Source organism: Monodelphis domestica, chromosome 1, assembly GCF_027887165.1.
Source record: "Monodelphis domestica isolate mMonDom1 chromosome 1, mMonDom1.pri, whole genome shotgun sequence".
Lineage (NCBI taxonomy): Eukaryota > Metazoa > Chordata > Mammalia > Didelphimorphia > Didelphidae > Monodelphis > Monodelphis domestica.
The window spans coordinates 632888909-632898393 of NC_077227.1; the positions used below are offsets into that span (position 1 = coordinate 632888909).

General features: G+C 37.4%; 1 long non-coding RNA gene across 1 annotated transcript in view; it reads left to right on the top strand.

The window, feature by feature from the left end:
• Positions 1–3218, top strand: part of LOC130456561 (uncharacterized) — a 71427-nt gene extending 68209 nt beyond the window's left edge. Inside the window, exon 3 of the long non-coding RNA XR_008915615.1 lies at positions 2983–3218. This is a non-coding gene — a long non-coding RNA (uncharacterized LOC130456561). The remainder of the gene's footprint in view (positions 1–2982) is intronic.
• Positions 3219–9485: the final 6267 nt, after the last annotated feature.

Genomic DNA, 9485 nt, shown 5'->3' on the forward strand with positions numbered 1-9485 from the left:
TGAGTAATACTGATTTTTCAAGTTTAAAAGAAAGTATTTTCTACTTTGATATATTTCTTTTCATATCTGATTTTGTGATGAATCACTTGAATTGTGTCAATGATATTTAATGCTTCTAGATTCTTTCGTTAAAAAACAAACATGTACCAAATAAAATGTTCTAGATATAGAATGTAAAAAATATAACATTCTTTTAAAGGGTTATTTAGAAGGCAAATCTAGGTAAACAATTCATGAAAATAAACAATTAAAAATATTTCATTTTTCTTCAACCTCTGAAAAGAAAAACAAAAGTGATGTGGTGCCTTAGTAGCCACAGATGGTCTTATAAAATAAGCCAGACCCCAACAGAGAGAGTTACAATCCATAAAAATTTATTCATTCATTCATTCATTCATTCATTCATTCATTCAAGAAGTATTTACTAAGTTCCTATTCTATGTAAAGCATTATGCTAGTAAGAGATATAAAGATAAATAAGACCAAGTATCCGATCTTATAAAAGTTATAATCTAATAAGAGGGATTATGGCACATACACATATAAAATAGCTATAATGTGGAAGAAAAATGATATAAAAGAGATTCAAACAGCTATGTGAGGTCTAAGGGGGGAAAGAGATCATTTATGACTGGTGGGATGAGGGAATGTTTCATGGAAGAGATATCTGGGCCCCAAAGGAGGGCTGAGATTTTAATAAACAGGAAGATAGCTGGTAGGAGTATTTAAAAGAGAAGCATCAGGACTACCAGGGACCACCTGTTTGGGGAGGGGAATTAAGAATGCTGGGGGCTACTACAGAGAAGAGCACAAATAAGTGCAAAGATTCTAAATCAGAAAAAGTGACTCTATATGAGAGATGGTGAGGAGATACATTTTTCCTGGAACTTAACTCAAGGAAAAGGGAATCATGTGGGAAAAGGATGGGAATGGAGTGAGATATAGAGGACCTTGAATGCTAGGCTAAAAGTTCTGGCACCTTTTACCTTTTGTTTGGTAGGTAATAGGGAGCTACTTAAGAGTGTTGAGCAGAGGAATGAGTTGATCAGATTAGGACTTTCCTTATGAGAATGCGATTAGAATGATGGCAATTGGTGAGGGTACTATTCTTAAGCTGATGTTTTTTTATTAGTCTGGGAAACAATACTTTCCAACATGGAAAGCTGAGCAGATTTCCAAGGGCCTCCCCAATCAGGTTGTCGTGTGTCTTGCTTACCACATAAAATATAAATTGTTAAGAATTCCCAGCATATCTGCCCAACACCCATGAGGGAATGATCTAATTGTTCATTTAGCCCCCATATGTTCTCTGTCATTGTGGGAGACACCATTTGGAAGGAAAAGAAAAATATTTAAGGGTTTGTTTTTCTAGTGGGAGTTTTCCCTCTGTGTCTAGTAGAATCGCTCTCCAAAGACAACAAACAAGTAATAAAAACAAAAGTCACAAAATTCATTAGAGTGTTGTGGGGGTGAAGAGGTGTACCCCTGGGGTTTGGGAAGGATACCTTTTTTTTTTAAATCCTTACCTTCCATCTTGACTCCAAGGCAGAAGAATGGTAAGGGCTAGGCAATAGGGGTCAAGTGACTTGCCCAGGGTCACACAGGGGAAGGATACCTTTTGCAAGAATGCAAGACTCCAAAACTTAGCTTAAAAATAAAAAGAGAAATTTATTAATTTAGAGAATAATGTTGAGAATGGCCAGGAGGATGGTACAGGTGGAACAGCAAGATGGAAGGCTGCTCCTTGAGAGGACAGCATGGATGTAAAGGCTATCCCACAGATGACATCAGTTCTGGGGATTTTATACTCTTTACAACATGTTATGTCATGGTGTGGACTTGACTCTAGAGTGGTAAACCCTCAGGCATTCAGTCAGGGGTTTGGTTATCTGGCTGGGGTCTGCCTGTAGACAGGGAATGACCCTCATAAGAGATTCTTTAGTTTTAGGGAACAGACAGATGTCTGAGATACAGCATGATAGAATTGAGGTGTAGCCTAGAGGTGCATCTCTCTGTCCATCTTAAATCTAAAGAAGGATCAAAGGAGGACAATCATCTCAGGGTCCTATAGGGGCCATTGGATGTTTTAGGTTCAGAGTCACGAGGATGTAAGGAGCAAAGGAATTTCACTGATAATAGTTTGCCTGAGCTTCTGGGGGTACAATGCCCATGTCAAGAATTGGAGCAATGGCACTTTCAGCAAAGTAATCACTCAAAATGTATAATTTCTTGATAAATTTACTGAATGCTGCTACTTAAAAGGCATGGATTAGAATGAATTTCCAGATTGCTGTATTTAATTATTAAAAACCCCCTTACCTTCTGCCTTAAAACCAATATTAAGTATTGGTTCCAAGGCAGAAGAGCAGTAAGGGCTAGTCAATTAGAGTCACAAAGTTAGGAAGTATCTGAAGCCACTTTTGAACCCAGAACCTCCAGTCTCTAAGACTGACTCACAAACAACTGAACCACCCAACTGCTTTAAAAGCATAAAAGAAATATTTTGATGTTTTAGGTCAATGCTGATATGACCTTAATGAAGTAACTTAAAGAGTTGATTGGCAGATAAGATTTATCCTATTAAAGATTCAGATTTTGTAGCTGAGCCGGGACAAAGTGCTTAATCTTTTTCTTATTTTCATTGAGTTTCAAAATTAGGCCAGTTAGTATCATTTTTTTACTTACTCCATAACAGTAGGGCTTATTTAATTTCTATCTACAATGTACTTTAAATAACCCAGAGATGAATAAAGAAATATCAAATCTATTGACTTATTTAGATGGCTGGTGGGTGTCATTAGGATGAAGTGTAATAGGGCAATCAGGAACATAAGGTCTAAACTGACAACACTTTGAGGAAATATTATTATTTAGTTTATTGCTTTTATGTTTTATTATAAAAGAAATCAGAAAAACAAAACTTATATGTTACTTTCTCCAACCATCCTGTGCTCTGTTCTTTTCCCTCTTTTATCCTTTCAGAGAGAAAGTAACCATAAAAGTCATGATCCATTTGATAGGATGAGTTATCACGACCAAGACAGACCAGAGAAAAGACTCCAATATGTTGGATGGGTTCTCTGTTTAAGATTTTACAGAAGGACATGAAAAAGAAGAGGAAATGGAGTATACAGATGGGTTGTGATCTGCCCTCTCCACTTCGGGGGGATTATGGATTCATTGAAATATTTGGTCTGGTCCCACCTCTCAATACTATATTTAAGGACCTTGGATATTGGAGATGCTTAATAAATGTTTCCTAAATTAAATTGAAATGGTCATACGTATTGTATCCCAAGGTGTTTTCAGAGATTAGTTGGCCTTGGGGTAAAGTTTGTTTGTTTCTTTGTTTGTTTTTTACCTTTTAGAAGTTAAATTCTTTAGTCAGGCTGCTTCAAGCACTAAAGCAATTATAGGCTAAAGAATCTTGCAACATGTATATTGATCTTGAAGCTATGTTTAGGATGTTAACCTCATACGACAAAAAATCAGAAGCACGGAAAGGAGGGAAACCAGAGGTTTTCATGTTTAACAAGAGATTTTTATAGTGGCTTTAGAATAGGGCATAAAACTGATGATCCAGTTTTTAATAAAAACATCTGTTTCTGCTCCCTGATTTTCTCATTTAACAAGACTCTTTGCAATAGAATTGAGTCACACTTAGAAATGTGTGATGGCAGCCACTTTGTCTCAAATTCTCCCAGAAGGTAGAAGCCCTTATAGTGGGAAAATAGTTAATTGCCTAATGGGAGAGGCACATTGGATCTGGATCCAGAAGACCCGGGTTCAAGACCCAGTTCTGTCACTTACTGCCTGTGTAACCTGAGGCAAGTGACATCATTTCTTAGGGCCTCAGTTTGCTAATCTGTAAAATGCAGGGCCATGGTGGAGTTGAAAGAGTGCTTAGTTTGGTGTCAAAGAATCTGGGTTTGACTCCTGACTTCATTCCTCACTCCCTGTGTGACCTTAGGCAAATCACTTACCCTCCTCTGCAAATAGAGGGGGTTGGACCACTTGTCTTCTGAGGTCTCTTCCATTTCTAAATCTGCAACATGAAGATTTACATGGTAACCTGGATACAATAAATCCAATCTCTATAACTCTATGATATCTAGGCCAGGGGCTGATGGAATGGTTGAAGATACTTTTTGAGATAAGAAGCAATGCAGAATGGGCAACAGTGGTGTTTTGGAGAAATGGATTCAGAACCATGAATTAATTTTTTAATTTTCATTTAAGATTGGACTGAGTCAATATCCTTCCCAAATCCACAGCATGCAGATTTAATATTCTGCTTGATTCTTTTTCTTTAGAAGGTGATTCTATCACCTTGTGGTATCCTGATCTCAGATGATTTGATAAAAATGATATCCTAGTTGGAGACAAGCAGAGACTTGGTAACAGGAGGAGTTCTACATGAACTTGAGACTAGTTGGCAGCTGTATATTGGGCTCATTTGATATGGGTGCAGGGGAGAAATTTGACTATGCACGTACTTAGCAGATGTTTATCGGGCTTCATAATGGGAATGTTGCAAAAATCTTCAAAGGAGGCTTTCTCCCCCCCCCTCCTCCTGGATGTGATGTTTAATGAAATATGTTAGGGTTTTTTTCCCCCTTATAAAAACCCATAAAAACATCCTAGTTGACATGCAATGTTGTGACAAGCCATCTCAGATTGTGTCAATCATATTGCGTTATGTTACATTAAGTGACATACTGTAATGTGATTGATACAACATGGGATGACACATCATAATGCAAAATATCATCTGGAAAATTTAGAAAAACAACAGAAGACTCGAAGCGTCTTGTATCCTCTGGCTCTACGTAGAGGAAGAAAAAAGCGATGCTCTTTTTGATGAGGCTGGCTACTTGAGAAAGGCTTCCAGCTATGTCTGAATGTCTACCTGCAGTTTTTCATGGTCACGTTTTTAAAATGCTCTCCTTCTTCAGAGACTGATGAGTTTGGCTGAGTCTGAATTGCATTTCCCTGATCCTTTGGCATATGAATAATAATTAGTATGTCTGTACCATACAAAGAGGGCAATGAACACTAACTTCTATGGACCTTGGGAAGTTTGAGGTAAGAGAATGTGCCCTTTTTTCCTCGTCCTTCTCTGGCTTGGAGTCTTCAGCTGGTGCTCCTTTTGTCTCTTGGGCAGAAGGGAGACCACACATTTTTTTATGAGTGAAATGGGCCTTCATCCTTATTCATTTTTTAGTTTGCATCACTGCATATGCTAAAACTAGAATGTTGTCACATACAACGAAACTTTTCTTATTTATTTAAGAATTCTAAAACCAATTGTTTTGTCCTAGGCATCATACTTGGGTCTAGAGGTGCAAAGACAAAGAAAACATTCCCTGACCTCAAGGAGTTTACATTTATTTATTTTTATTTATTTTTAACCCCTTACCTTCCATCTTGGAGTTAATACTGTGTATTGGCTCCAAGGCAGAAGAGTGGTAAGGGCTAGGCAATGGGGGTCAAGTGACTTGCCCAGGATCACACAGCTGGGAAGTGTCAGAGGCCAGATTTGAACCTAGGACCTCCTGTCTCTAGACCTGACTCTCAATCCACTGAGTCACCCAGCTGCCCCAGAGTTTACATTTATGGAATAAAAACTTGAACAAAGATAAACAAACACAATGTAATCACACAAAAGAGGGTTGATCACTGAAAGTCTCTTCTGTCGATTTAATGAAACCATCTTTCCCTCTATAGAGTCTGGACATGCTCATTGGTATCTTGTTAAGAGGTGAAGAAATGTTTCAGACGTTCTTAAAAAATTCCTTTTTCCTTACACTGTTTTATTAGAAACCTTTTTGAACTGTCTCAGCCCATTTCCCCCCTGTACTAAGTATAGCACATACAGTAAGACTAACTGAATCTTTCATGACCAAGAGAGATTAAGATGTTTGGCTGAATCTGCACCAACCCCATGATAAACTATAGATGTGTTTTATGGTTAACATTTTTTTGTCTAATTTATAGTATAGTACAGCCTTACTATAACCTTTTATCTATTTTCAAAACCCTTACCTTCTGTCTTAGAATCAATACTATCAGTTCCAAGGCAGAAGAGCAACAAGGGTAGGTAATTGGGGTTAGGTGACTTGCCCAGGGTCACAGAGGTAGGAAGTATCTGAGACCAGATTTGAAAGAAGGTCCTCTGGTGTCTAGATCTGCCTTTCCATTCACTGAGCCATCTGGCTGCTCTTCATTATAAAAATGATTTGCTTCTTCCTCCTAAAAATGAAGTACAGAGAAAAATCCCTGTTTAGTTTAGGTTCTGATTAGTTGGGTTCTAGTTACTGAAATGATCACTCATCTTAGATTTCTACCCTATCAAATGAAATTACGTGTCAAGTTAAATACCTTCATAAATATTAGCTACTAGCTACTACTCTATCTCCCCTATGCCCTAAATATAAATGTTCTAAAGATTCAGAGAAGGGAGGAAATAAGTGTGGGTTGGAATAAACAAAGAAGGTCTCCTGGAGGAATTAATGCATTTTTTGTTCCTGAAGAAGACAAAAAAGTTCTGAGGAAGAGTCATAGTTATTGACTTTACTAACAGGCTAGTCTATCCCCCCTCCATTTTACAGATAAGGAAACTGATGTCTAGAGGAGGTAAATGACTTGGCCAAGACCATACATTAGAAGTAGGATGACAACAAAGCTCCCTTGACTCTCACACTAATATACTTTCCTCGAGTGTACCACCACAAGACATGGTCTACTGATTTTTTCCCTATAATCATCATCAAACCTTTCAAGGGCAAGTTTACCTACATAATAATGTGAAGTTAGGCCATAGAGAACCAATAATCTCTCTCTGAATCAAGCTAGAAAAGAAGATTCTAGTCCCCATTCCTCTGACCAAGGCAGCAAGACCATTCACTTGTATTCAACATTTTCTTCTTTGTTCAATATCTTGTTGTCTCATAGAGTAATTTTATAAATCAAAAGTGTCTTTTTCAATTTTCGTTGTGGCCACATTGGCATTCTTTTGAACGGAGTTCAATTATAGTGATGGCATATATTACTTTGAATCATTTTACAGTCCAATCAATACACATATCTTCATAATAAATATTGATGCTACCTCAATACTTAACACTAGTGTCCCCCATGTCCATGAAGTATACTATGACCAAAGCAGCTCTGCACAGTTAATATGTGCTTTATATTCCCACAGGAATCTGATGGCTGTGCTCATTGATTCTCCTAGGGAAAAAATAGCTGTATGAAATAAGATGACCAGATAGAGCCCAAGAAGTCTCTGGTACAGCTCAACTGCTTGGAAGTTTAAAGAATTTGCATCCTACTGAATTCTCATCTCAAGTAATCTGACTTAGATGACAGGCATCTTTCTTACCTGCCTTTTTTTTTTTTATTAGAACAGCCTACTAAAAGGAGCATTTTTCACTTAAGACAGGAGACAGAAGAAATGCAGAAACTTACAACTTCTTCCATACTAAGGCAGCCTGGGAAGGGGGAGTTAGAAAATTCTTCTTGGCTTTCCTAAGTGACTTTATAAGCCTCCTCATAATTCTTATTCATTAATTAGGATCCCATTTAAAGGTCTGTGATCTATTTGTTCACTTTCAAATGAGGCACATTGCTTTGATTAAAGCCAACAATGATCTTGAGCAAAGGATGATGTATTTGAATTTCTAGAAATGTTCCTCATTTTTTATCAAGGACTCAGGCTGGCACTTGCCTTCTGATCCAGCACAGGCTCTCACTTTACTCACTGTAAAACTTTGCAAAGTAAAATTAGAACCCTACTTTATCCATTTGATGCATGTATATATATGTAAATGCATATATAGAGATTATACATATATATATATATACATACATACATCCACTCACAAATAGGGATGTTTGTTTCATTGCCTATAACCACAGGAATTACTATCAGAACTATTTATTAAATATATACAGTGTTCTGGGAATTTTGCTAGGGATACCAAGACAGAAAGAAGACAAAAAGTCTCTGCTCTCAATGTTATTGCATTTCTTTGGAAATGCAACATTTAACCAGATAAGTAAATAAAGTAAATTTAAGAAAGAAGAGAGTGCCAACAACTAAGTGTATCACGAAAGGCTTTTTAAGGAAATGGTACTTGGGTTAAGCCTCAAAGGAAAAAATGTGTTTTCTGAGGCAGATGTCAGAAAAGAGTATATTCTAGATGTGGAGGACAGCCTGTGCAACAACAAGGAGGCTGGTAAGGAATATCAGTTATAGGAAAGAGCAAGAAGTCTGGTTTGGATGAAATGAAGAGAGCACAAAGGGAAGTCATGAAAAACAAGTCTAGAAAGATAGACAAAGAGCCTGACTGTAAAATGACATCCTGAGAAGTTTGCTTTTTGCTTAGCAGAAATGAAGATTTAGCAGCTCAAAGGGCACAAAGGATAGAGGACCAGACTGGAGTCAAGAAGACCTAAATTCAAATCCAAATTACTGTGTGACCCTGGTAAAGTCACTTATACCTGCCTGCCTCAGTATCCTCTTCTCAAAATTAGCTGGAGAAGGAAATGGCAAATCACTTCAATATTGCTGCCAAGAAAACCCCAAATGGGTCACGAAGGATTAGACACAACTGAAAAGTGACCGAACAACAAAGAGTTGCAGAAGAGTTCTAAATTGGGGAGTAGCATGACTAGAACCATGTTTAAGAAAGATTATTTTGAGTGTGGAGAATCAACTGGAAAAAGACAAGCATTGAAGCAGAGAGACTAGTTAGGAGGCTAGGTGAGAAGTGGTGAGACCTGAACTTGCATGGCAGCCTTGCGAGGGAAGAGAAGGGAACAGAGGAAAGAGCCCATTGTTAAATTTTTAGTGTGAACATTTATTTATACCTGAGAACTCAGCACTGGCTATAAACCAGAGTTAGATTTATTATTTTTCTAAAATGTTTAGAATTAGGAAAGTATTAATAATGCAGATTAAATTTAAAAGTGTGTGTATAAATATTTCTCCTCCTAGATAACCCAGTTGTTAAACATTATCAGAGCACAACTTTATTGCTCTATAAATATTGGTTGAGCTCCCCCAGTGTGCAGACGAAAGCTAGGGGAATGAAGTCATGCCCAGACTAGAGGTCTGGTGACTGATGATATTTGGCATTTATGTAATACTTTTAGGTGTGCAAGTGCTTTATATTCATTATTGTATTTTAGCTGCACAATACCCCTGGATATTTGGGAGATCAAATCTGAGACCTGGCAACTGATAGTATACGGGTGATTGAATGCTGCACTGAAAGAGGAGGGAAAAGTTAATTAAATATCTAAAAACTCTGAGCTTATACACCAGGGTTACGAGAAGGACAATAATAGCCTTAATAGGCATAGGTTGATCTGGAGATAGAGAAGGTTTAATGCAGAGATAATCAGTCCTCTTTTGAAAATGCTGAATTTGGGATGTTTATTAAATAGTTAAAGATGTTCATCAGATGGTGATGCAGAAA